The sequence below is a fragment of the Schistocerca piceifrons genome, chromosome 1 (genome assembly GCF_021461385.2).
Source record: "Schistocerca piceifrons isolate TAMUIC-IGC-003096 chromosome 1, iqSchPice1.1, whole genome shotgun sequence".
Taxonomy (NCBI): Eukaryota; Metazoa; Arthropoda; class Insecta; order Orthoptera; family Acrididae; genus Schistocerca; species Schistocerca piceifrons.
In genome coordinates, this window is record NC_060138.1 from 870,212,127 (window position 1) to 870,239,371 (window position 27,245).

Sequence of the window (27,245 nt, forward strand, 5' to 3'; positions counted from 1 at the left end):
CCATTCAACGTGGAGACCACTATATCAAAAGACGTTCTGCACAGCAACTCAGAATGTCACGACTGTCTTTCCTGAGGATAATGAAACAGAAATTAAATATTTTCCCTTACAAAATTCAACAATGCCGATCTTCGATGGACAATGATGTGGAGCAGTGATATTCTTTTCAAATGATTTGACAGAGGCCTTTGAAAATGGAACAGTCGTTAAGGCTCAGGTTTAGTGAGAGGCATGCTTCCATCTCCGCGAGAACGTCGACCAACAGAACTGACTCCACTGGGGTACTGTACAGCTACACGTTCAACCTTCAAGCTGCTGGACATTGTGTGAACTGGCCCCCTTATAGTCCCGATCTCAACCCTTATGATTATTCTTTTGGGATTATCTAAAGGATAGAGTCATCGAAGATGTACCTGAAACACCCCAGTACCTTCGCGTAAAGCAATTTCCATAAATATCCGAGTAGTCGAAAGTGATGATCTTCGGCAATTCATCACGGAATTCAGTTCATGACTCTGCACAGTTGTTGCTGCAAAAGGAAAGCACTTGACTATTAAATTTCAGATTTTTTGCGGTAGCATGAATGTGATAAGAACCTATCATTCCATATTATGTTGTTGTAGACAGAAACTTTGTAACAGCTATTTTGCGCCACCAAGTAATTTTAACATGATTTAAACACCAACAACAGACGAACTCTATCCTTCCGTAACGTAAAAGTATTACACGGTCCAGTCACATTAACGTGACCACTGCCTATGTTCGACGTCGACGTGCAATAATCACTCACAGACACGTGTGGCAGCACTAGCTGTGGAGTCTGCATAAAGTCTGTCGGTGGAAGGCGGAAGACAGCGCACTCATTATAATGCGGAAACGGAGCGATTTATCTGGCGCCCAACACGCAATGGTCATTGGCTTTCGAGCCAACGGTGGAAGCATTTCTGAAACGACTAAGTTTGCGTGATGCCGTGGTTAAAGAATACCGTGCATGGCGTAACGGCACTATCAAAAGCCGCTGCCGAGTTAACTGTGGTGCTTCACGGGCCGTAGATGACGGGGGAGAATGACGGCTGCGGGGATGGGTACGGGCGAATAGACGTGCAGCTGTTGAGCCACTGACCGCCTAGATGAACCAATGGACTACTAACAGTGTCTCCTCAATTACTGTTCAGCGACTGTTGCTCCGTATGGGGTCCCCCAGCAGACGCCTGCTTCATGTACACTTGCTGACTGCTGTTCATCTGCAACGAAAACTGGAATTTGCACACAAATAACACAGCTGGACATCCGCTAAGTGGCGACAGGTTGTCTATGCAGATTAATCAAGTTTTATGCTCCATCGGCGGGAAACGTCTGAAAGCAAACACCCTGAAATTACCATCGCAAGGATATACGCTGGTGGAAGGAGCTTTAGTTGGGGGAATGTTTTCGTTACATTCCCTGGGTGACTTGGTCATTCTGGATGGCACAATGGACCAACACGAAATATCCATCTGTCCTTGGGAACCACGAAAACCCCACATGCAGCTTGTTTTTCCTCAGCATGATGACTTTTACCAATAGGAGAATGCAACGTGTCACACACCTATCAGTGCCGGTGATGCGTTTATGGTCTTAGAGCACTAGGTTGAGTTTACGAACTCCAATGGCCGCCAAACTATCCCGCTTTAAACCAATCGAGAATCTGCGGGACCACTTGGCCCCATGATTCTTCAACTGAGAAACCTAGCTCAGCTGGGCACAGCAGTGAAGCCGGCATGACTCCATACACCTGCCTGTACCTTCCAGAACCTCATTCACCTCTTCCTGTTCGTCTCGCAGGGGTCCGCGCTGAAAAGATGGGGATTGGCAGGAGGTCACTTCAGTGTGACTGCAGTATTTCTTAGAGAACCTCACTACACAATATCGTTCCACCACCCTACTGTAGGAAATTTAAAGTTTCTGTGCCTTTTACTCAATCATTCCCCCGCATGTCCGTGTGAAACTACAAATGACGATGCAGTAGTCTGATCTCAACAAATATTCCTGAGCAGCCATACGATTAAATAAATAAAGTGACATAATAACTGTGTAACATTTCCTTAGACTTAGTCTAGTAAGTATCTCTAAGTTCAGAGAGATGATTTATGAGGGTAGTACGATGAATGCACCTTTTGGTACAAATTAGGAAACCAGATGTTTATAAAAATACACATGTTTAGAAAACTAAGTAACGTGCTTATTTTTCTCAGAATCTCCGGTCTTTAAATCAGTTACCAAAAACATCATCTTACAGTTGAAGACGGCATTATTTAAATAATTTTATTACTTACTGTTTACACTAACTACAATAAATCTCAAAAGTGGTACAACTTATGCAACTCTCCCCCACAAATATTGCTCACAGTGAAACCCAACGGGCGTGATTTAACATTGAAACATCCATCGAGCGGAGTGGCCATGTGTGACAGCGATCAATGCACAAGCAGTCCACCCCATCGTCCTTGCATGTGTCTGTTTACGAAATCACGGAAGATTATGAAGCAGTGGCAATCGCCAGTGATGTAATTTATCTGATGTACATTTAGTACGTAGTAACTTTAACATCAGAAACTGCATACATCTTTACCAACTCTGGCCGGTCGCCGTAGATGTTTATACCTAGGTATGCAAAAGTAGAACAGTGGATTATGTGGGTGGTTCCACTTACACGCCAGAATCTGCGCCACACTAGTTGTCCTCTACCCTACTAAATAATCTTTATACGGTCGTATGCAAAAAACTCACTCCAATCTATTCAGAAGGGGAACTTCTCGAAACTTACCAATAAAGACGTAATGAATATATGGTCTGAGCTCATAGATATCTCTCAATGAAATAAATATTTTTATTTGTCTGAATAAAGTCACTCACAGGAATCTACAACAACGAAATAGTGCATCATCTTGGAAATACCTCCAAACACTGGCCACCGTGACCAAACGTTCGCCAAGAGCTTTTAGTGACATTTGGGCACCACTAATTATCGCGAAGTACAAGTTTGTAACATGCCTGACGAAAATTCGTTGCTATAAAGGAACTGAAGCTTGAAGAGAAAGATACATTTTAGGCCATAGCAACTATGATTTCTGGGCCGGCCGGTGTGGCCGTGCGGTTCTAGGCGCGTCAGTCTGGAGCCGCGTGACCGCTACGGTCGCAGGTTCGAATCCTGCCTCGGGCATGGATGTGTGTGTTGTCCTTAGGTTAGTTAGGTTTAAGTAGTTCTAAGTTCTAGGGGACTGATGACCACAGATGTTGAGTCCCATAGTGCTCAGAGCCATTTGAACCATTTTTTTAATGATTTCTGGGACTTTCTGGGACAATACGTACCTTATACCACGTAAATTTTAGGTGGAAAGGGGGAGGGGGGGGGGGGAGTGAAGGGAAGGGAAGAATGATATCAGCTGCATCGGGAATTTATGCAGAGTCATCGGCGACGAGTAAAAATGTGTTTCGGACTGGGACTCGTACATGGGATGTCCTGCTTAGTAGGCAAATGCACGACTATCTCGGTATGTTGCCAGGCCAACTCACATTCACACCTAGCGCCACTTATCTGCACTCCATGCTCGCTAATTTTAGATTCCCACTGGAAGTCGAACGTAAATGTTCATCTGCACTGGCGGCTATGGATTCATTACCCGTAGAGGCAAGTCGATTATATGAATCCATAGTACCTGTTCCTTCAGACATGTCCGAAGGAACAGATATCACGCACTCATATACACCGATCAGCCAGAACTTCATGACCGCCTACCTAATAGCAGATGTGTCCACCTTTGGCACGGGTAAAAGCTGCGACGCGGCGTGGCATGGAAGCAATGATGCCTTGGTAGGTCGCTGGAAGGAGTTGGCACCACATCTGCACTCACAGTTCATCTAATTACCGTGTATTCCGGGGAGGGAGGTGAAGAGCTCTGACGCCACATTCAATCGCATTAAAGATTTATTAGATCGGGCTCAGATCTGGCTAGTTGGCGGGGTTAACACCTCGACAAGAACTCCCAGAGTGTTCCACGACCATTTCGTCACACTCCTGGCCTTGTAAAATGGCGCATTATCTTGTTGAAAAATGCTACTGCCGTTGGAAACGTGATCGTCGTGAAGGGGTGTACGTGACATCCAACCAGTGTACGATACTACTTGGTCGTCATATGCCTTGCACGAGCTCCACTACATCCGTGGATGCTCAAGTGAATGTTCCCCAGAGCATAATGGAGCCACCGCCAGCTTGTCTTCGCCCTGCAGTACAAGTGTCGAGGAGCTGTTACCTGGAAGACGACGGATTCGCGCCCTCCCCTCGGCATGATGAAGAAGGTATGGGGATTCATCAGACCGTGCAACGCTCTGCCACTGTGCCAACATCCAGCGCCGACGGTCACGTACCCACAGTTGAGGATGTCGTGGTGTTAACATGGGCACATGCATGTGTCATCGGTTGCGGAGGCCCATCGTTAGGAGTGTTCGGTGGACTGTGTGTAAAGACACAGTTGTACTCTGCCAAGCATTAAAGTCTATTGCTAGTTCCACCACAGTTTGCCACCTGTCCTGTTTTACCAGTCTCCCCAGCCTACATACGACGTTCGACACCTGTAACGATGGGTGGCCACCCAACCGCACGACATCTGGATGTGGTTTCACCTTGGTTCCGCCACGTGCTGACCACACTCACGATAGCACTCCTTGTACACCCGAAAAGTCGTGTAGTTTCCGGAATGCTTGTGCCGAGCCTTCAGTCAATCACAATCTGTCCTCGGTCGGACAGACCGTGTGCCTTGCTCATTCGACACACAGACAGCTGGCTCACTGATACTACATGCAACTTGTGTGTGTCTGACGAGCAGTCATTCCTCGCCCCCTCGTCCCATGACGCTGCTACGGTCTGAAAGCTTATAGATATAATAGGTCGGTGGTCACAATGTTCTGGCTGATCAGTGTATAACTGAGCAAGTTTTCCGAGTAAAACGTCTGTCGACGTACTGAAGAACCCCTTGTAGTGCCAGTTAGTGAACATAATGGCTCGCATCTTAATTACAAGTAAGTTGTCTTTTCTTCGATTTCCTTCTTCCTTTTACAAGAGGAATTAACTGAGTTAATACTGGTTCAAACTCCTGTGCTATATTATATTACAGGACGTCGCTGCCGTAATACTGACTACACAAAACTGATGTGTGTACGATCGATTATCAATCGTAATACGATGTTCTGCCAAAGACTACGAGAAACGACACATTTTTGTGCCGAAACTAAATACAAATTTTCAATACTTCTAACGTGAGAAACTTTCATAGTGTAGGACGGAAAACTTACGATTTAACGCACTATCTGCTACGAAGCCTTTATTGTATGATTATATGATAGCGGAACAAACAATGGTAGCAATTACTTCTGTAAAACATCTGGGAGTATGCGTGCGGAACGATTTGAAGTGGAATGATCAAATAAAATTAATTGTTGGTAAGGCGGGTGCCAGGTTGAGATTCATTGGGAGAGTCCTTAGCAAATGTAGTCCAACAAAGGAGGTGGCTTACAAAACACTCATTCGACCTATACTTGAGTATTGCTCATCAGTGTGGGATCTGCACCAGGTCGGGTTGACAGAGGAGATAGAGAAGATCCAAAGAAGAGCGGCGCGTTACGTCACAGGGTTATGGTAAGCGCGATAGCGTTACGGAGATGTTTAGCAAATTCAAGTGGCAGACTCTGCAAGAGAGGCGCTCTGCATCGCGGTATAGCTTGCTGTCCAAGTTTCGAGAGGGTGCATTTCTGGATGAGGTATCGAATATATTGCTTCCCCCTACTTATACCTCCCGAGGAGATCACGAATGTAAAATTAGAGAGATTAGAGCGCGCACGGAGGCTTTCCGGCAGTCGTTCTTCCCGCGAACCATACGCGACTGGAACAGGAAAGGGAGGTCATGACGGTGGCGCGTAGAGTGCCCTCCGCCACACAACGTTCGGTAGTTTGCGGAGTATAAATGTAGATGTAGAAGCCGTTAGAGATGAAGGGCGAGTTCGGATACGGCAAGAGCGAGGTAGCGCAGTAGTTAGCACACTGGGTTAGCACTGTTCAGATTCACGTCCCTAAATCGATTAAGGTAGAGACTGGGATGGTTTCTTTGAAAGGGCATTGTCGATTTCCTTCCCTGTGCTTCCTTAAAGCGAACTTGTGCTCCGTCTGTAATGACCTCGATGTCGACGGAAATTTCTAATGTTCTTTCCTCCGGATACAACGGATTCTGAAGAAACTCGATCGTGTTCTTTTCGAAGAAATCATCGCGTAGCCAAACGTGGTATTGAACAGCGCTCCGCCCGACTGCTAGAACTGTTGCTCTACATAGCGTCCCGTCGCTCTCAGCAGGCCGTGTCGGTGGCGCACGCAGGTGGTGGGCAGCGGCGAGTCGGCCGGGACCGGCGGCTCGTGGGAGCGCTTCGCGTCGGCTGCCGGGGCGTGGCCATCCGCGACTCGGCCCACATCCGGTGGCTGCGTATCAACGAGCGCCGGCTCGCTTTACGCCTGCCTCCGTCCTCGCATTCCGCAGTCATCATCTCTCTCTGCCGTCATCAGCGACCTGCAGCAACAGCGCCATGGCACTCTCTACCCTTCTTCACTTTCCTTGTAGCTGCACCGAGTTTAGGTCGCACCTCAATTTCTTGCTAACAGTGGGTAATCTATTGGTACAACATTGTCCAAAATCCAGGAAAAGAAATATTGTACTTCCAAATTAAGCAGCTTTCTTTTTTAGCTACTAATCTTTGTGGATCAGTTGGGTTTACACTCATAAAACTAATATTTACAATTTTTCGCAAACTATACCATTTCCCCGGAAGTAGAATGGTGAAAACGCTGGGTCTTAATAGATGAAGGTTAGAAACCACGTATCGAAAATGTGGCATAAAAGGTAACATATTCGGTATGTGCTCAGAAGCTATCCAAAGTCAGAAGTGAGGAATAATAAATAGGCTATAATACCTATTAAACATGTATTAGCACCTAACTTTCCGTGTGTTTCTCTGCAAAAATGGTTCAAATGGCTCTGAGCACTATGGGACTTAACTGCTCAGGTCATCAGTCCCCTAGAACTTAGAACTAATTAAACCTAACTAACCTAAGGACATCACACACATCCATGCCCGAGGCAGGATTCGAACCTGCGACCGTAGCTGTCACGCAGTTCCAGACTGCAGCGCCTAGAACCGCTCGGCCACTCCGGCCGGATTTTCTACAAAAGAGGACGAGATATCTGTTAGGAGCAATTCTGTTAATGCGGAACAGACTGATAAGCCTCTACATGAGACAGCCCGTGTTGTAATAGATCATCAGAGTTAAGCATGATAGACACACTGATGGGCACAGCAATGCCCATACTCACAATAGGCGTCAAACGGATAGCTACAGCAATCGGAAAGGATACGTAGGGAAATAAAGCAGGCGTCTCTTGTACGGCTATGAGGCACCTAGGTTCACACCAAGAAAAACGTCCTGCGTATGGGTGAACCTATTCCCTTGGCTCCTAGATCCCACCTAATAGATCTCTGGGGAAGTATAGTATCTGCAGGTAGGTATCACTGAGGGACTTTCTGCTGGGCATCATATGTCTCATACAGATGGAAGATTTTACAGGTTGAGGACTGAATGTCGCAGCTCCAGAACAATCTGAATCGATGTGGAGACACCACCATAGAGGGCTCTGTGCGAACGTGGGAAACGCACGATGCACAACGTTTTGTCTGAAACAAGTTGTACTAGCCCTATTCTAGAGCGATTTGATCGATGATAATGAAACTAATAATAATAATAATAATAATAATAATAATAATAATAATAAGAGTGTGCTCGATGAGAAACCAGAAACTGAACACAATATTCTGCTTGTGTACGAAGGACGGAGGCATTTCCCCTCTTTATACATATAGGTTCATTTTAGCCCGGAATAGTCTGTTGCACCTCTGTGACACTACTTACTCATTTTTGTTCTGATAATTCCTTTCATGTTCTCCATTCGGATGCTTAATTGTACGTGACATCACGAAGAAGCGGGATAAGAAGAACATAGTAATGTAGGAGCATTATCACATTGTTAAAAGCAGATCATAAGGTTGTACCTTTTACGTAACTTTAAATCAAAATAGCTAGGATTTTCGCACTACCTTTAGAAAAAACCTACTTCAGACAGACTGACATTTTATTTTATGTATAACACGGGTAATGTACCGAGGTTCTCATCCACAGATATTTGCAACCACTTAATGTCTGACTTTGAATCGACATATGTCTATGATTTCACAAAAATGCGCGTAGGCATCAGACAGCTGCGAGCATAGATATCAGACAGCTGCGAATGGCACGACTAACTGGTAGTGGGCGTGAAATATGGGTGTGGTCAATCAAGTTGCACTGCCAGCCACATATGTCGTGCAGGAATCGCGAAAAAAAATCAGCATTTAAGTGATAGTGACAAGATTGTGTCACAGATGAAACGTGACATACACAGTACAAAGCAGCGGACGAAGGAGTAAAGCCTGAGGGAACCGCGATACTGCACTCTTTATGTACCTTTTAACGAGAGAGGGGGGAGAGGGGGAGAGGGGGAGAGGGGGAGAGGGGGAGAGGGGGAGAGGGGGAGAGAGGGAGAGGGGGAGAGGGGGAGAGGGGGAGAGGGGGGAGAGGGGGAGAGGGGGAGAGGGGGAGAGATTGAAGATATATGTAAGAACTGGGGAATAATTTCGACGACGCTTTTAATCATACATATGCTCTTTACATCATATACTCTTACAAATGGACGATCAGGCTAGTTAATTACCGATTTAGATTAGTCTTAGGTACGTTATAGAGGAACCAATTCTTAGTACCTGACTTGCGATTTTTCATGCGTCGTCTCCTATGTTCAGAAAAAGTCAGTGTTCAAGTTCCATGCATATCGCCTATACCTGTGACGTTACTCATGTTTCAGTTAAGCGAGCGTAGCTCAGTGGTGAAGGTTCACGGCTGTCAAACTGCCGGTACGGTTTTAAATGAAGCTTTTACTGATCCTACTTTTCTTCCAGTTCCACCGCACATAATATCATGAAATAGTACATAGCATGCAAAATTTTTCAAAAATCATCATTTTTCGCCGTAGTAATTTCATTAGTAATTGACACAGGATTGGAAAATCCTTATCTCCATAGTGGTGGCCGGGAATCTTAGCTGCTGGTCTACGATCGCTTGGTTGAAACATGACGACCATAAAGGATGTAGGAGGTATGCAGGAGTTTTTAGTATGGATTTTCTCGGAAACTAAGGGTTGTGGCATGAAAAGGAGCTAGCCAGATTTTCAGGACAGGTTCCTCTACAACATAGCTAAGATTCATCAAACGCGTTATTGGCAGGTCTGATGGTCCCCTGGTTAGTCCAAATCGGTTATTAGCATAACAACAATGCAAGAAAGACCCCGAAAGAATTCCACGCTCATTAGATCACAGGCAGTGTTTAGCGGGACACAGCCACGAAGGAATTCCCATAAAGAATCAGCGTTAAAACGACGAAACTTGAGGTACACTTTCTGAAGTAACTGTTAGAGATTAAAACCCGAAAGCCGGCCGTTGTGACCGAGGGTTCTAGGCGCTTCATTCCGTAACCGCGCGACTGCTACGGTCGCAGGTTCGAATCCTGCCTCGGACATGGATGTGTGTGATGTCCTTAGGTCAGTCAGGTTTAAGTAATTCTAGGTTCTAGGGGACTGATGACCTCAGATGTTAAGTCCCATAGGTCTCAGAGCGATTTGAAAACCCTAAAATTTTAGAGAACACAGATGAAACACGATCCTCAAATCACAATAAAAATGGATTACTGTATTTTATATATGATACGAATTTTTGGTTCTAAGAGGAGAAAAAAGTTATCACTTATTAAGACACTTCGTAGCTTTTAAATTTGTTGTTGGTGTCATTATAGGTCCCCCTTTTTCACCAGATTAATCATTGTTCTGTTAACAAAAGAAAGAAAGTTTGATGTCTATATCAGTCTTAATTTTTGAGAAAAGTGTAGCACGATATCAAAAAATGTAGTTCTGAGGGGAACTGTTTAGAAGCATTACATACAAGAAACTAAAGAACATTAGCACACAGACACATTTTAAAAACGTTTCATGACTATGATGTGGCTCAGCTTCATCCTCTGTGTCTCCTTTTCTTTAATCTTCTGGCTATCCCAGCCTCCTTGGTAGCAATTCCTGTAGAAATTTCAGCATAGCGTATACGATCCAAGTAGACGTTTTTCGGCCGCCTTGTTTTCAAGAGCGTTATCACAATAGTCTTCTTTGACATACCAGCACTGAAGCGCATCGTTTCGTCTTGAACACTGAATTTTAGTGTTTCTGTTACAGCTTTTGGTAGCCTTGTCCAAGTAACAGAATTCAAACTTTCATAAGGATTCTGAATTGTACCACGGACATTCAGCTGAACTACTACTTTTGCTACTGTGCAACACGTAAACGCTCTGCAAGACAGAGCAAAAGTGGGCGTGGCGCTTAGTTACCACCCATCATAACTCCGGATCAGATCATCAAATTTGAATGAAACAAATGGCACTTCGTAGCCAAATAATTGGGGTACTGAACGAGACAAACTGAAACTGGGATTTTTTAAGCAGTTCACGACTATGTTCCCTGAACCTAGCTTTAGTATTTGCTACCTATTCGCCGGTGAAGACTCTTTAAAGTAGTGCATTAGAATTGGTCGCTAAGTACGTTTATGCGTCCCTGCCCCTCACTGCCCTCGTGGTTAATCCGTTACGAGGTCTGCCGAGGTTTACAGGCGGCGGCCGCTGTACAGAGACATCACACAGAGTGGGCGCCACGCTGGACCAGCCGCAGCCGCTGCCCCTCCCCACCGCTTCCGGCCGGGCCGCGGCCCCCGGCCTTGAGCGCCGGCGTCGGCGTCGGCGTCAGCTCATTCACTTGGTCGCCGCGCAGCACACCAGGGCAGACCAGAAATACACCGGCGCTCGCCGCCGCGGCGCCACACTGCGCTCCGGGATCGCGCTCGACGACGACAGCTCTCCAGCCAGGAGGCGCGCACGTCTCGCCTTGGCGAGGGAAGCCTGACCTGTGTCGGTAAACGCCAGCTGTTCCCTGAGGCTCTGACTCGGTCCTGTGCTATTTATCTGAAACCCGCTGACCCAAAAACAAAGGAGGAAGATCTGTGGGTGACTTTCTTCCACCCAGGCACAACATAGCAGAAACTCTGACAGGCAAATGGACATATTTATTACAAATGAGCCAAAAAATGTACCACCTGAACTGTGACTTACTACGACTCATCAGTTTCGAATGCCGTACGAGCATAATTATTATTTCTTTTTTAACACTTTTTTTATTAGGTCGCTTCCTTGTCTGCCTGCCTATTCAGCAGAAATTTCGCAGTTGATTTTAGACTAACTTGCCGATGACTTAGGGTCTTGAAATCTTAAGCCCAGCTCAGAAATGGATAGCAATGTAGTATTCTGGGGGTAATAACAACCTATCTGCAATAGGAGAGGGTTCAGGGGTGTAAACGGAGTGACAAAAGAAGCATAACACGGAGTTCCTGCATGATCGCTGTGCTTAGCAGATTGCGTCGCAGCCCCTACGGGCACAATGTGGGTAAACCAGCTGTCCCAGAGTGTCTGCGAAAACACTGGAGCTACAAGCGCACTTCTCTAATCCCTGAAGCAATTTCTACCAAACTAGCACACGTATCACTTGTAACGTGGAAAAATGTACTGTGCCAGTATGACCACCATAGCATTCTTGTGAAGAGTGTGTGTGTGTGGGGGGGGGAGGAGAGATGGCTCATTTATATTTGAATAATTATTTTCAATTTTTTTTAGTCTTGTGTGTCTCGATTAAAATAGATTTCAAACCTCTTGACGAGATTACTAGAAAGACGTATGGTACATTAGTTTTTCTTGGCTGGTGCGTAGTAGACCACTTTCTGTACCAATGACATTTTCCCCTTTTACTGCTCCAGTCGCAAAGGGTTCGTAGGAAGAACAATTGCTAGAAAGCCTCCTTGCGAGCTCAAATCTCTCTAATTTTCACCTCCAGAGACTGTGTGAGAAATATACGTAGGAAGAAGAAATGTACTGCTTAACTCACTTGCAGAGAAACTGAAATAAACTTCAAATTTACCGTACGTCTTTCTTGTAATCTCGTCAGTAGGTTTGAAACCTATTTTAATTCACACACAGAAGATTAAAAAAATTATAAATAATTAAATAAAAATTAATTTTTAATACAATATTTTTATATCGGACAAAAAAGTTGAAAATAATTTCTCATAGCCCCATGCAGATTCCCAACTCCTTTCAGGAAGGTCTGAAAATTTGTGGTTGTGAATTTTTTATAGGCATCAAAATACTTGTACGATTTATAAAGAAAAGCGTGGAATGGATGCAACACGCACGTAATGCATGAATAGTTCACTTTCTAACTATCATCTGTTGAATGCGCTCCACATTTTACGTTAAAAATCTAACAAGTATTTTCATTGCTATTAAAAATTCTCTTCCATAATTTTTCAGAACTATCTGTAAGCCGTCAGGAACCGTTATGAGACCAGTAGAATTCTTTTTATACTCTGTACAAACGTGTTATATTAAATATTTATTCTGTTTGTACTGTTTTATGGATTGATGTATACAGGCAATGCAGATAGCGTGTTCCAAGCTTGTGAATTTCTTGTAATCGAGGAAGGATAATTCCTTGAAACCATAAAAAGGCAATGGTAGCGAAAAAGACACAGAACAAGACAGATGCAGAGATCGTGTCGAAGACTAACGTATTCTCCACTGTACTTCATCATTTAAATAGTTTATTGACAAAGCTGCAGACTTTCCAAAAACACTGATTGTGATGCAGGAAATTAAGTTACGAAGATGACGATCACATGATCGTTGTTAGTTGTGTGACAAAAGGATAAGGCACTGTGGTCTTAAACAGCAATGTTCTGATTACTTCCGTCATTTGAGACACTGCATCGAGATCGCTATTCGTCTACGCGGTTCTGAAGGAAGAAGAAAGATCATTATTAATCGGTTCGTCGACATCTAAGTCACTAGAGACGACGCATAAGCTCGGGAAGTTTCAAGGATAACGAAGGAGAACGGTCGGTCCTTTAAAGGGCATTTTCCTGGAGCGATTTAGGGAAATCACGAGAAACCTAAATCTGGATGGCCGGACGTGGATTTGAACCGTCGTCCTCCCGAATGCGAGACCGGTGTGCCAACAACTGCATCACCTCGACTAACCCCCAATAGACTGTAGGGACAACCAATTACATCGCTTATAACATATGTTGAAAATCGGCTGTTGTCAAGGAAACGTAACGCAGAAGGCCCAGGTCATAGCAATGTATAAAAAGGGTAGAAAATCGGATACACATAATTACCGGCAAATTTCACTGACATCGATTTGTTGTAGAATCATGGAAAATATTTTGTGTTCAGACATAATGACCTTTCTAGACCCTGAGAACCTCATCTGCAGAAACCAGCACGGTTTTAGGAAACAGCGGTCATGCGAGACACAGCTGGCCCTCTTTGTGCATGATATACAACAGGCTCTAGAAACCGGCTCCCAGGTTATGCCATATTTCTCGACTTTCGAAAGGCGTTCGATTCAGTTCCGCACTGTCACTTGCTACAAAAAGTGCGCGCTTACGGTCTATCCAATGATATATGCGGTTGGATAGAGAGTTTTCTAACAGACAGGGAGCAGTATGTTGTCCTGAATGGGGTAACTTCAACAGAAACAAGAGTAACTTCAGGTGTGCCCCAGGGCAGCGTAATAGGTCCTCTGCTTTTTACGATTTACATAAACGATCTAGTTGATGGTATTGACAGCGGCCTTAGACTGATTGCCAATGATGCTGTAGTCTATAGGTAAGTAGTATCACACGAAAGTGGTGAACAAATCAGTGAGGATTTGCAGAAAATAAGTGTGTGGTGTAAAGACTGGCAGTTATCTCTCAATATTAGTAAGTGTAGTATACTGCGTATAACAAGGCGAAAATCCCCATTAATGTATGAGTACAAAATAAATGATCAGTCTTCGGTAGCGGTAACATCTGTCAAGTATCTGGGTGTGACTATTCGAAATTATCTCAAAAGGAATGATCAGATTACGCAAGTAACGGGTATGGCGAACTCTAGATTGCGGTTTATTGGTAGAATCCTGAAGCGATGCAGTCCAACAAAGGAAATAGCTTACAATACGTTAGTTTGTCCAGTCTTATTGTTCGTCTGTAGGGGACCCTTACCAGTTGGGTCTGATTCAAGAGATTGAGAAGGTCCAAAGAAGAGCGGCAAGATTCGTGACTGGTACATTTAGCCATCACGAGAGCGTTACATAGAAAGTCTGAAGTGGGATACACTTGGTGATAGACGACGAGCTAAACGGAAGGGGCTGCTCACTAAATTCCGAAATCCGATCTCTGCTGAGGATGTAGAGCATATATTATTACCACCAACTTTCAAATCGCGTAATGATCATATTTCAAAGGTAAGAGAAATAAGAGTTCGTACTGAGGTGTTGAGACAGTCGTTTTTCCCTCGCGCGATCCGCGAGTGGAACAGAGAGGGAGTGGGGGGGGGGGGGGGGGGGGCGAATATGACTTTGGCGCGAATTGTGCCCTCCGCCACACACCGCTTGGTGGCTAGCGGAGTATATATGTAGATGTATTCACACCCAGCTTGCGCTTTATTCGCAGAGCGGTATTCATGAAACTACAAACCGCTGTACGCTGCACCGAAGGTCTAAATTCGAATGGCTACTTCGGAATTTCTTATTCCTCCAGAAAGCACGTCCCTCAGTAGGTGAGCCAAGCAGAAACACAGAAATCGTAGAATGTGAGAGGCGCGTAAAGCTCCCACGAGCAGACTAGCGTGAAGACGTGTTTTCGGACGATATGGACCACTTTGTAAGCGTGACGGTCCACGTAGTTATCGGCCAGTTTGCGCTGGCTGAGGCTAACGGCACCCCCAGCACACATTAGCAGCAGCGCTCATGACGCAACGAGCCGCGGCGCCGCTGCGTGGCGTGCACAGCGCCCAGCGCCACGCGCTGCACTTTCGCCGCAGAGAAAGCCAGACAGGCGGCTATAGGCAGGCAGGCAGACTGGACCGGCGGTTTCTCCAGCCAGCGGCAGCAGCAGTGCTAGCAGCAGCCGTAGCAGCAATGCATCACAGCAAAAGTCTGCTTATGGAGGCTCCATTCTACAGCTTATCAATTAGGGTGCTCACTGCTGCAGTGAGATTCTGAGAACTGGAAAATTACCAAAGCTTTTCGAACAGGCTGAGAATTTCTATGCTAAAACCGGACAAAGACGGAACTGATGCTTCTCACTACCGACCAGTATCACTGCTGGAAAGGCTTATTCTGAATCACATTCAAGAGGCCACTGACTAAGTCACTCCCGGAGAACAAGGTGGCTTTACGAAACATCGGAGCTGCAGCGACCAACTTTGACAACTCTAGAAGAAGATGGATTTCAGCGATGACTCAAATCAGCTGCAGTTTTCGTGGACCTTACGGCAGCTTGTGACACCGTGTGGAGGGAGGAATTAGTGTTAAAGACAAAAGCTGCCGTTTCAAGTTAAAACATGCGTTCTGACAGGCGCTTTAAGGTGTTTCTAAACGAGCAAACTAGCGGATTGCAAATTATAGATAATGGCCTGCCTCAGGGATCAGTTCTCGCCCCCATGCTGTTTATCCTATGTATCCATGATATGCCAGACACGGATTTCATAAAAATCCAATATGCACATGACCTAGCATTAGTCTTCCAGAGGAAAGATTTATGCACTGTGAGAGTATACCGACAAGTGATTTAATTAAATTGGTTACTTCTATAAATGTAGACTTTATCCTAACCCAAGTAAAACTGAGGTGCATTCTAAATACGTAATAAAGAAGTCCACAGGAAGCAACATATGTCGTTCAACGGAATTTATGTGCCACATAACTACAATCCAGTATATCTATGAATCATACTGGATCGGCCCTTGACATTCAAACAACAATATATCACATTATCTAAAAAACTGGCCTCAAGAGTAAATTTACTTCGCAAGATTGGCGGGAGCAGCTGGGGTGCCGACGCCAATACTGTACGCTCTACTGCATTCAAATGGTTCAAATGGCTCTGAGCACTATGGGACTTAACATCTATGGTCATCAGTCCCCTAGAACTTAGAACTACTTAAATCTAACTAACCTAAGGACAGCACACAACACCCAGTCATCACGCGGCAGAGAAAATCCCTGACCCCGCCGGGAATCGAACCCGGGAACCCGGGCGTGGGAAGCGAGAACGCTACCGCACGACCACGAGCTGCGGACTCTACTGCATTCGCTCTTGTGTATTCTGCTGGGAAATATTTCGCACAAAACAAAGATTAACGTGCAGCTTAATAAAACCATGTGAGTAATACTCATAATGTCAGATCTACTCCCAGTTAGTGGTTGCTTGTCTTAGATAATATTGCTACGCAAGATCAGAGGAGAAAAGCAGCTAAGATAAACTTGCTCAAAAGGATTACTTCTCGTAAGAACTCTCCCTTATAGGAAACCGTACAAGATCTACGAACAACTCGTCTGAAATCACGCAAACCACCCTGGATTGATTAGAAACTATCGGTTCTTTTGGCGTGACATCCAAATGGCGACAAAGCTTTAACGAACATGCACCCAATAACGCTCACCTGCTTCAAGATCAAACAAAGGAAATCGAGGAATCTGACGTACCACGCCAAATCTGGTCGAGGCTGAACTGCATGAGGACTGCTAAGGGAAAATGTGGTTACACCATGAAGAAGTGGGGTTTCCGTCCATATGCAGACTGCGAATACTGAGCAAGGGGGCAAACAATAGATAACATTGCCAAGGAGTGTTGACTTCGAGCATTTGACGATGATCTCAGGACTTTACGTCAAGGTACTGAAAGTTCTCCTGACTGGTTGTCACATTTGGACATTTCCTATTGATCGTAGTTGTTTTTGTGTACTTGTAAACCATGCGAGAAATGAATAAAATACTGCTACTGCTGAAGGGAATTCTAGGGTTGAAGGAAAGAAGTATGGACATATTTAACATCCCGGCGATAACGAGGTCGTTAGGAATTGTGGCTTCAAGGTCTTCAGACTACAGATTGTAGGATTATATCTTACCTTCTGTAAGACCAAGCAATTCGCAGTAGGCCTACATTAAATTTAGAAATAGTCTGAACGTAACTCCTGTGCTGCCTTCACCAGGTTTTAGAATGAACATACGACAAGTGCCAATGTAAACAGTACGTAAGTAAAAGACTGGCGTTTCAACCTTCGAAAAAGCCTGTTCTAACAATTTCCACACCAGACACACAATCGGGATGACGCTGCATAAAAGCAAAAAATAACGTCGCAGATCATTTTGACAAGAGTTACTAGTCTTCAAAATGTTCGAACTTACTTCAAGTCTACCCGACATGTTCGTAAGTAGTGCATTACCCTGTCGAAGCCTGCCAAAAGCATTAGAGTATTTGTTACAGTGATTGGTGAGTGTATAATATCAACATCTGACTCTTTAGAGATAGACTATCGTAACATCTCTGCACTTCGGCACAATACACTCAAATAACTATCTGAGAACGATGAACTTGGCTGATAGATAAATCAGCGAATCGGGATCCCAGCTATCGCCTTACAGCACCCCATTCGAAAACGTTACAGCTCTTAAGCATGAAGCACATAAAAACCATCCTGCCACGAAACGCTGGATTTCTGAACAAAAAAGAATGGGGAAAGTCAGAATTGCTAAACATGACATCATGCGACACCAACTAAATGTCATAACATGCGGAGACCGATCATGAACGCGTAAAATACAGACAGAATAACAGATACAAATTTTCGTAGGAACGATATATCGCTCCGTCGCTAAATGAAGCTGTGAAATAATTAACGAGATGTGACAGAGTATGTCCATATCCATGACACCAGTTTTATGGGAAATGGTCACAATGTAATATGAATAAGAACCAAGGAAACGAGGTGAGAACTTCTGCCCATAATGTAACTGAGACAACATAAAACAATAACGAAAAATTTTGGTACCGTCGGTAAGTACGAGCAGGTGAGTTTCAACCACGAATACTCCAGTCTGTCGATACATGTACCCTGCTGGTGTCATAAAAAAGAAAGACGCATCAAGCGTCCAAGGACCGTGTTTCAGAAAGGGTGCGTATACGAAAGTAGTAGCGATCAGCACCCTTGCACATTGATGGTCCGATGGGCCACTGCTCTAATGGGGCACTCACACGTTACAGTTCAGAATGATTGTGGCTGCAGGAAAATTGTGCCGATAGACCTTAGTGTGATGAGTAAGCCCAGATTTTTATGTAATGTCAACATTCCAAAAGTGTATGCATTTATGTAATCAAAACTGGTGAAATGTGTAGTATCACGAGAATACGTTGCTATATATTTAACACAAAACAATAACTTCAAGTAAAATAAACTTGTGAGTATCATTACAAGCGTGCCACATTTTTGCTTAAATGCACTTAAACGTGTCAGAAACACGAAAAGTACATTAAAAAATTTTACACTATTTTTTTTTAGTTTGAAAGTCTATACTCTGCTAATAAAAGGAAATTATTTCCCAAAACATTTATTTACTAGGATGCCCATCTTCATTGAAATTATTATGACGTCCTTCCTCACCTTCCATTCTGAAGTTTAATGAACAGACACGTAGTTTCCAAATTCTCTGCACAGAATATCTCCTCGCATCACAGGAAGTTGATGGTGAAAATTTTAAGAGATTAAACATTCTTGGAGGGATGTTCTCTCCCTCTCTGAGTATATCGTAAATAGAAGTAAAAGTTGAGTAGCCTAGATTTCTTGCTAAAACGGCGTCAAACTCATTCACTACCCTCTGAACAGCATCACCTCTAATATCAGTTAGCTTGTATTTGACGTTCTCAACAATTTCTAACGATTTCTGCAAAGGTAACCTTATAGATTCCAATTCTTTAACACTGCTGGTGAGTAAGCTATGGATGTACGCCAGAGCATTTTTGGGTTTAGAGTAAGTGAAAACATTTTGTGCACCTCATACTTTGCTGAAGATTCTCTCTCAAGTGACTCGGTTACAGATATCACGGCTTGAAAATGTCCAGTGCTTCAATCCATGTACCCCACTTCGTTAGGACAGGTTCAGGACCCAACGCAAGATCTGTCGGCAGTTTCCTATGGGCAGTATTATTCACAGGCGAGTCCAGATATCCTCTGATGCAAAGAGATGGCCGTGTTCGTACGAAGAGACCGATGGTGAGCAGTATCTGCCAAACGTTGGCCACAAAACACCCGACAGATGTCTAAGGTTCTGTTATGTCGTGGGGAGGCATCAGTGTTGACATCCATACGGATCTTGTCGTTCCTGGTCGCCTTACCGCCAGGCAGTACATCGAACACATCCTGTTGGACCATGGATACTGGATACGGTGGTGGCTCTGAGTTTCTTCTAATGCCAAGGCCTATGTGGCGGGAGTCAGCAGGGGTGTCTTGCTAAGCCCGGACATTGAAGTAATGAACAGATGGCGATGGGTCCCAACCTAAATCCCATCGTGCATACGTGGGACATGCTTGAAAGATATGTTCGTGGTAGTCCTGTTCCACCACGGACTCTCCAAGAACTCTCATGGGCTCTCATTGAAGAATGGAAACGGGTACAACAGAATTACACAGACCAAGCTGCGTTAAACACTCACGGAGGGCATACACGTTACTGAAGCTCTCAAAGTCCAGTGAAAAGTAACAAGGATGATTGGGATAAATGATTGTTTCCACTCTGTTTCCGACGTCTATCGGACTCCTTTTATGTAAACAATCGAGGATGTAATGACGTTTTGTTGTGCACTTAATTTATAAAAGACAAAGGTATAATTTGGTAACATACCCAGTCCTCAGTTACAGCACAGTGGAGTATGGGAGACGCCGAAAGTCTTTTTCCCCTAATTATTTTGAGTAGTGCATAACTTATTGTTACTGTTATACATGACCCAGTTCGATTTTTGATTCGCTTCTACTGTTTGTTTCCTGTGATCTGAAATTTATGTAATTAAGTTGTGCGTAACTTGCATGAACACGGCGAATGATTCTGCAAATTTCTGAAGCTGTATTCAGTATGGTTACTCCTCTTTCCTGAATATTATGTAAATCGCCGTTAAAATTCCTGGTGAAACTTAAATATGGGTGAAACGATCAGTTTCTTCAAATCACATACATGTAGAGCCGTGCATGGTAATATGTTCGAACAGGATGGAGATTAAAAGCTCACAGAACCTGTTTCATACAGATAAGCTCGCTTACTTTTTATTTAAGCGAATAGATCGTTTATTGATTACTGTCATTTTTTATATATTCCTCCTTCCACAGTCTTTATATACAAACGACTTCCAAACGGCACACTTTCCACTGCTTTCCACACTGACAACTAAGTACTCTAAGTATTTTGTGCCTCTCGCATATCCTGCCAGCAACCATGCTAACAAATGCCATTATTTCTCTCTCTTCACTGGACTCTCCTGCGAACTTCAGTTTCTTTGATTTTACATCAATGTTAACTTCTTTGCGCATAGTACTTAAACAACAGAAAATGTGCATATATAATATTTCTATAGAAGTTTACTTATTTTGGAAGCATAGAAGGCATAAATGAAAGAAATAAAAAAACAAATACAGAAAATTACAGCAGAATAGTGCATGTAGAGACATGTTTGGGCATAGCTACCACAACGTAGGAGGGAGCTGTGAAGTCTAAAACCTGTAGAGGAAGACAGAAATTGGAATATCTTCAACAAATAATTAAGGACGTTGCGTGTAAGTGCTGAGTATTAGCACAGGAGTAGAAGATGTGGCGAGTCATAAAGTAGTCAGTAGACAAAGAAATTCCTACGGTAATGCTCGAAGTTTTGATTAGCCTAGACGCATTCAAAGTCCATTTCAGCGCCATAAAGAAGCTAATCGAACCCGTAAAAATATTCGCCCAAATAAGTTTCATTATGCAAGCAACTTTAAATATGTTATAGGTGATCGCTTAAGCGACGTGAAAAAGAAGAGCGTCTGTAGTACGTTGAAGCAGTTTAAGGTAATATCGCCTGATTTCCATCATCAGGTGTAATATAGAAAGTGATCCATTACATTTTGAGCGTGCAGCGATTTCAGGCCAGTAATCTGTTGCATCAGTCAATGTATCGTGGAATCGTGACGTGTTGTGTAAATACTCTTTAAGTGTCGGCAGCTGTGACAATCGCCAGTCGACGGCACAAGCTTTGTAGTAAAGTGAGCGATATGCGGAACACCGGGGGGATTAGCAGCAGGCGGCGGGTAAGATCCATGCGGCGGCCGCCACACACTCTTACCGGATTAAGATAGGCAGGCAGGCAGTGGCAGCAGTGGGACCTCAGTCCGCTGCCCACCGTCTCTGTTCGACTCGCTTTCACTTTCTTCACGACAATGCTCTGTTTCAGTACCCATCCACGCACTTGTTACAGTGCAATGTGTAGCGCTATAGGTGAGGTAACACTGTTTCCGCTGGACTTGAATTCTGTTCTTCGTAGCTGCAAAACAATCCATTTTGTTTCCTTCTCGTTTCATCATAAGCCCGAACAACCACAGATGTTCACCAATAACTAACATTTTTAGAGGAAACTAAAAATACGGATACAAATTATAATCATTCAAAAACCTGGAAATGTGACTCAGGCGGCAATTCAATATAATCCTTTTCCCTGTGTAGCGTCCCGCCAGAAGCATGCGCTCTCTCTAACGCGCGATTTCGTCGTCCACCGGTAACTACAGGACGGCCTCCGAGGGCAAGTGCTGCGAACCACGTGGGACATCAAAGCTATGAGCACTTTGCCGAAGTCGAATATCACTTTGAGCGGCTTGTAATTCTCTGTTCTACCAACAATCATGAAAAAGAAACAAGTCTCTGATTTCGTGGAGGACGACCTTGGAACTTTGTTATTTGCGTCTATACAATTCCCGGGCAAAGTGGGATTAGTGAGCCGTTGTCATCGGCACTCCTTGGACTTGCTAGATGACCGTCTTCTTGGACTTGTTAGGTGACCACCTTATTGTGTAGACTCTACGAACAGTCATAGGTGGGGAGCTACCCGCTGTGCCACAGGGTTCTTTATACTATTTGCATTATATTATTTTAAGTTTGAGTTAACATCGATTTTATTTGGAGTTTCCCGGTTCCAACATGGCTAATTTACATTGCTCAATTTGTTAATACCACAGTTATACCTGTCTATCGGGTTTGAACCCCGTTGCTAATTCATATTATTTGTACTAATTCGGTGTAATTTACCTGTTACTCAGGACTACGTTAAGTTTAATATTAATATATACTGTTTTATTTGAAGTCCTGTAGACGTTGTTCCTCAAATTTTATTTACACATTCTTTTATAGCACTAGCCTGACTTACTGCAAAGTGATTCGAAACATTCTCTCTTGTCTGAGATTTGCATTCAACTTAAAACACCATGTCTGGCTACTTGCGTGAAGCAACCACTCCGTTTACAAGAGACTTCTCTGATTTACGCAACGGCTATACAATGAGGTGACCAAAGTTACGATATGTACATATACAGATGGCGCTAGTATGGCGTTCATAAGATATAAAAGGACAGTGCGTTGGACGGAGCTGTCATTTGTACTTCGGTGATTCGTGTGAAAAGGTGTCCGACGTGATTATGGCCGAACGACTGGAATTACTGGTGTTTGAACGCGGAATGGGAGCTAGATGTATCGAACGTTTCCTTTCGGAAATCGTTAGGGAATTCAGTATTCCGAGTGTTAATATCCACAGCATCAAGAGTGTGCCGAGAATATTTTCAGGCATTAACTCTCACGACGGACAACGCAGTAGCCGACGGTCTTCACGTAACGACCTAGAGCACCGTCGCTTGCTTAATGTTGTCAGTGCTAACGGACAAGCAACACTGCGCGAAATAACCGCAGCAATCAATGTGGGAAGAACGATATCAGTTAGGACAGTGCGATGAAATCTGGCGGTAATGGGCTATGGCAGCAAACAACCGACGCGAGTGCCTTTGCTAACAGTGCGACATCGCCCGCAGCGCCTCTCCTGGACTCGTGACCATATCGGTTGGAACTTAGACGACTATTAAACTGTGGCCTGGTCATACGAGTCTCGATCTCAGTTGGTAAGAGCTGATTGTAGGTTTGGTGGTGGCGCAGATCCCTCGAAACCATGGACCCAAGTTGTTAACAAGCACTGCGCAAACTGGTAGTGACTCGATAATGGTGCGGTCTTTGTTTACATAAAATAAGCTGGATCCTCTAGTCCAACTGAACCGATCATTAACTGGAAATGGTTACGTTCAGTTACTGGGAGATCATCTGCAGCCAGACAACGATGGAATTTTGATGGATAACAATGCGCCATGTCAGTGGGCCACAATTGTTTGCGATTGGTTTGAAGAACTTCTGAACAATTCAAGCTATTTATTTGATCATCCAAGTCACCTGACGTGGATCCCACCGAACATTTATCGGACATAACACAGAGGTCAGTTCGTGCACAAAATCCTGCACCGGCAACACTTTCGCAATTATGCACAGCTATTTCTGCAGGAGACTTCCATGCCACGTAGGGTTGCTGCACTAAGTCGGGCAAAAGAAGGTCCGAACGATATTACGAGTATCCCATGATTTTTGACACCGCAGTGTGTTTTATAGTTGACCATTCCCGTGCTGCTGGTCCCGGCGGAGGTTCGAGTCCTCCCTCGGGCATGGGTGTGTGTGTGTGTGTGTGTGTGTGTGTGTTTGTCCTTAGGATAATTTAGGTTCAGTAGTGTGTAAGCTTAGGGACTGATGACCTTAGCAGTTAAGTCCCATAAGATTTCACACACATTTAAACATTTTTTGACCATTGCCCCTTCTGATCTGCTATGCTTACGGGTGTTTATCTATTGATGCTTGATATATTTTTGGAACAAATGTTAAATGAAATGGTTTTACGTCTGTTCTAGTAGTACCAGAATTCATACGGTGCTTTACTGAACCTGTTTTTCTAACAGAAGCTCTACGCAATGTGATAGTTTCGAACTTCAACTTAACGTTTTCTAATTTCGTAGCTGTTCACTTAAATAAATTTGTCTTACCTGGGAAATGGTTCTTTTTTCTTTTTGTGGTCTGACACCTTACCAGTCCCAGTTCCTCGCTTGCTAACGATTTCTAGATCCAAAGTAGCTATGATTCTGTGATATGGAGGCAGACGAAGAATTAATTTAATAGTAGCAGTCGCACCGAGTAGAACACGTGGCGTTGTAGCTGGTAGTTCTTCGATGTTATGCAGTTTGTTATCTGACTGCACAAGAACAAAGTACTTGACAGACATTTTCAAATAATGGCATCCTTTTTTAATAGTTTACAGTGTAAGTGTACAGTATTACCAGAGACTGTGAATGCTTATTTGGGACCCGAACTGAGTTGTTTCGCTCTGCTCACAGCTTCAGGCTGCGCTTGTTCCGGGCACGCAGCTTGAGGCTTTTGTCTACGGGCGTCACTGTGTAGTGGACGGAGCCGGATATCGTGATCCAAAGTGTCGCTAAGGTGTCCCACACTTCCCCACATCGGTCCGCTAGGTGGTCAACCCGGATGTTGCCCACACTGAGGACGACCTCCGTCACCCGTGATCAAGTGGAGGTCGATTCAAGGTGTTGCAGACGGCGGCGAAAGGTTTTCCACGACAGTGTTCGAAAGCCCCCCTCCTCCCGCCCCACCATTCCACCATTTGTCTTTCAAACAGGTTTCAGTTGTTATCCATAGTTGAAGATGATGCAACTGCAGCCGTATGCCGCGTTTTGCAGGTTCTCTCTCTGTCTACAAGTTCCGGGAATTGAAAGAGTGTAGGATTATTGGTAAGTGTGAGCACTGTCGGAGTCCTTTAGGGGTAAGAGGGCCGTGAGTGCGCAGAGAGCAAGAATTCCATCGCACATTCGGTGTGCACTATTAAGGAGGGGCGGGCAAGAGCGTGAAACGTGGTCTTTCCTGATGCCAGGGTGCTGCTAGTAGCTATGTCACTGATGTGTGTCACTTCGGATCAGAAGAGGTTGCTAGTTTCCGCCGGCTAACTGCTATCTTCTTTGAAAGGGGAAAGCACAGGTCACCATCTCCAGTTTCGTTGGCAGAGTGGACTGCAGATCTCTCATATAAAGGTACAGAACCAACTGGCGTGTGTGAACCTCAAGCTCAGACGTTACTGCGACGGCCTGACTTGCGGGTTCCTTGATCTGTGCCGTAGATGAAGAAGTGCGAGGTTGCAATAAACAGATCACGAGTCCATCATACACGAAAGCCGCTACACAGGTAGCGGTGACTGTAGAACAGGGGGTCGGGGAAGTTGAAAAGGGGGCACAGTCTGAAAAGAAGCATGCTATGCATAGGACAATTAGAGTCCAAGAAAATATCATTTCGTAGTCCTTGACAAAGAAACGAAGCTACTAGATCTCACAGAAAGCATTTTGGTTGAGACAATTACTCAAAGCAGGATAAAAATTAGTTCTGCCAAATTTTTGTGAAGGACAGAAAAACATAATTTATTTGCTCTTTTGTGTATTTGTTGCACTTAAAAGATGAAGTACGTAACGTCTTTGAGTTAATATGGGTAGAAGTTATACCTGACAAGGGAAATAAATTCATAATTGGTTCTCTCTAATGACTATAGTTAGGAACACCTCACATTGAATCATCAAGAGAAAAATCTTTTAGTGTAAGGGCAATAAAAAACAACTTTCTATCAAAAGAGCATTTAATGTTGCAAAAATTCCACTAAAGAGTCTGCTTACACTAATCTTGTGCGTCCTGTTTTAGAGTACTGGTGCAAGTAACTGGATTTACAAAAGACGAAGAAAAAGTTCAAAGAATAGAGATTCTAATCCGAGATCGATTGAGACCAATCGATCTATGCAAACCGACAGCTTCAGATGAAAACTGCTTTGTTCGTCGTAACCTAAATCCTACGCAGTGAAAATTGGTTCCGATGTAAGAGAACACACATCAGGCCACTGCACAAGACTGCTTGATATTCATCCCTTTACACATTCATCTATTTTACTTTTATTTACTTTATCAGGTTTCTCCGCGTGTTTCCAGGTTTCATATTTGGTTTGTCTTTTTGAAATTATGCGCAGCTCTTATGCTCAGTGATGTATCAGGTTTTGTCGGTGACAGAACCCACCAACTAATGCCGATATGAGAACACGGTTCATCTTAATTTTAAGTCTTGGATAAGACTTCACAAGCAACTGGTCAATTTGAATCGGGACAAACGGTCGAAACACCTCGCTTTTGATTATTAGTTTCAATTAAAAGAACGTGCTTTAAATATTATTAATTTAAATGCCTGTAAATGCATAGAAACTTCCATAAAAAATTACAATTTTCTGATCCTCTGATCAAAGTTAACCCTTTGATGTACATCACGATAAATTTTTTTGAAATTATTTTGATGCTTTTCTAATGATTTTTGTTTTTTCTATGTTTTTAGCCCTTTTCATCCTTTCAACTTGTCAGAGTATGTACGTAAATAAAGGGGGAAAAAGAGTGGTTTGTCCCAAGATTTAAGATTCACCGATCTCTGATTCAATCTCTGGTCAATATTACGAATTTTATCTGTTACATAACTCTTCTATACCTACTGCAATCTTTATTAACGTGAAAAATGCCTTTTTGCGTTGGGAAATCCAAGTTACGCTCTAGGTCCCACAATAACTCGGGGCAGCGATTATTGCAGAACGAACTCACGCCACTTTCTGTAGACAACAGTACCAACGGTGCTTTAAACATCTAACGTGACGCCAAACAGGGCAATGAATACCTGCGAATGCCCTTATCCGGTCAGCGAAGGTAGTCAAGTCAAATATAAAAGCGTCTTGTGTTGGTTTATCTGCACCTTAAATGTCGCTGCAATATCGTGAAAGATCTGTCGCTGAAGATAAATGCAAATGTTGGGCTCTCCACGAAACGTGAAAGCATTGTACCCTTCGACTACCGAATTAATGAGCCAGACATCATCCGTGTCATAAATATTTCGGAACGGTGTGTAGAGATATGAAGTGCCACTGGCTTATACTCGCACGCCAGTTGTGCTAAAAGAAAATGGTCGGCTGCAATATATTTCTAGGA

General features: G+C 43.9%; 1 protein-coding gene across 3 annotated transcripts in view; it reads right to left on the reverse strand.

Annotated features, from left to right (window-relative positions):
- The window catches only part of LOC124716191 (transcriptional coactivator YAP1), a 355,960-nt gene that overhangs the window by 119,387 nt on the left and 209,328 nt on the right, over positions 1–27,245 (reverse strand). The gene's annotated exons all lie outside the window — the stretch shown is intronic.